Here is a 2603-nt window from a genome sequence, read left to right on the forward strand (position 1 = left end):
CTGCAGCAATGTCCTGAGGTTGAGATGATCATCCACAATCATCTTCCTTTGAGGTGGGTATGACTCCAGCCAGTGAAGAGATTTCCCCCTGATTCCCATTGACTTCAATTTTACTAGGGCTCCTTGATGCCACACTCAGTCAAATGCTGCCTTGATGTCAAGGGCAGTCACTCTCACCTCACCTCTGGAATTCAGCTCTTTTGTCCATGTTTAGACCAAGGCTGTAATGAGGTCTGGAGCCAAGTGGTCTTGGTGGAACCTAAACTGCGGAATCAGTGCATGGGTTATTGGTGAGTAAGTGCTGCTTGATAACACTGTCGACGACATGTTCCATCACTTTGCTAATAATTAAGAGTAGGCTACTGGGGCAGTAATTGGCCGGATTGGATTTGTCCTGTATTTTCTGAACAGGACATGCCTGGGCAATTTTTCACTTTGTCAGGTAGGTGTACTGGAACAGCTTGGCTCAAGACACAGCTATTTCTGGAGCACAAGTCTTCAGCACTTTAGCCGGGATGTTGTTGGGGCCTGTAGTCTTTGCTGTATTCAGTGCGTTCAGTCATTTCTTGATATCACGTGGTGTGAATCGAATGGGCTGAAGACTGGCATCTGTGATGATCTTTTGTGCTCATGTGCTAGGCTCTGCCATTGTTGACGATGGGGATGTTCTCAATTATGTTAGTTGTTTAATTGTCCACCATCATTCAGGACAGGATGTGGCAGGACTGCAGAGCTTTGATCTGATCCGTTAATTGTGGGATCACTTAGCTCTGTCTATAACACGCTGCTTCCACTGTTTAGCATGCATGTTGTCCTGTGTTGTAGCTTCACTACATTGGCACCTCAGTTTAAGGTATGCCTGGTCCTGCCCCTGGCAGGGTTCGTCACCTGGCTTGATGGTAATGATCCACCACCATTCATGACTGGATGTGGCAGGACTGCAGAGCTTTGATCTGATCTGTTGATTTTGGGGTCTGTCTATAGCATGCTGCTTCCGCTGTTTAGCATGCATGTAGTCCTGTGTTGCAGCTTCTCCAGGTTGGCACCTCATTTTTAGGTACGCCTGGTGCTGCTCCTGGCTTGCTCTTCTGCACTCCTCATTGAACCAGGGTTCAATCATAGAATCATAGAAAGTTATAGCATTAAAGGAGGCCATTTCGGCCCATCGTGTCCGCGCCGGCCAACAAAGAGCTATCCAGCCTAATCCCACTTCCCAGCTCTTGGTCCATAGCCCTGTAGGTTACAGCATCCCAAGTGCACATCCAAGTAGTTTATAAATGTGGTTAGGGTTTCTGCCTCTACCACCCTTTCAGGCAGTGAGTTCAAGACCCCCACAACCCTCTGGGTGAAGAAATTTCCCCTCAAATCCCCTCTAAACCTTCCCCCAATTACTTTAAATCTGTGTCCCCTGGTTTTTGACCCCTCTGCGAAGGGAAATAGGTCCTTTCTATCCACTTTATCTATGCCCCTCATAATTTTATACACCTCAATAAGGCCTCCCCTCAGCCTCCTCTGTTCCAAGGAAAACAAACCCAGCCTATCCAGTCTTTCCTCATAGCTAAGATTCTCTACTCCCGGCAACATCCTTATAAATCTCCTCTGTACCCTCTCTAGTGCAATCACATCTTTCCTGTAATGTGGTGACCAGAACTGCACGCAGTACTCTAGCTGAGGTCTAACCAGTGTTTTATACAGTTGAAGCATAACCCCCCTGCTCTTGTATTCTATACCACGGCTAATAAAGGCAAGCATTCCGTATGCCTTCTTAACCACCTTATCTACCTGGCCTGCTACCTTCAAGGATCTGTGGACATGCACTCCAAGGTCCCTTTGTTCCTCTACACTACTCAGTGTCCTACCATTTAATATGTATTCCCTTTCCTTGTTAGCCCTCCCCAAATGCATTACCTCACACTTCTCTGGAATGAATTCCGTTTGCCACTGTTCTGCCCACCTGACCAACTTATTGATATCTTCCTGCAGTCTACAGCTTCTTTCTTCAGTGTCAACCACACAGCCGATTTTAGTATCATCTGCAAATTTCTTAATCATACCCCCTATATTCAAGTCTAGATCATTGATATATACCACAAACATCAAGGGAACTAGTACTGAGCCCTGCGGAACCCCACTGGAAACAGCCTTTCAGTCACAAAAACACCCATCAACCATTACCCTCTGTTTCCTGCCTCCGAGCCAGTTTTGAATCTAACTTGACACTTTGCCCTGGATCCCATGGGCTTTTAACTTTGTGACCAGTCTGCCATGTGGAACCTTATCAAAAGACTTGCTAAAGTCCATATACACGACATCAAATGCACTACCCTCATCTACCCTCCTTGTTACCTCCTCAAAAAATTCAATCAAGTTTGTCAGACACGACCTTCCTTTAACAAATCCTTGATTAATCTGTGTCTTTCTAAATGAAGATTTATCCTGTCCTTCAGAATTCTTTCCAATAATTTTCTCACCACCGAGGTTAGGCTGACTGGCCTGTAATTACTCGGTCTATCCATCTCTCCCTTTTTAAACAAGGGTACCACATTAGCAGTCCTCCAGCACCACACCTGAAGCCAGAGAGGATTGGAAAATGATGGTCAGAG

The sequence above is a fragment of the Somniosus microcephalus genome, chromosome 8 (genome assembly GCF_052327205.1).
Source record: "Somniosus microcephalus isolate GS21.2 chromosome 8, FLI_Smic_1.0, whole genome shotgun sequence".
In the NCBI taxonomy this organism is placed as follows: Eukaryota; Metazoa; Chordata; class Chondrichthyes; order Squaliformes; family Somniosidae; genus Somniosus; species Somniosus microcephalus.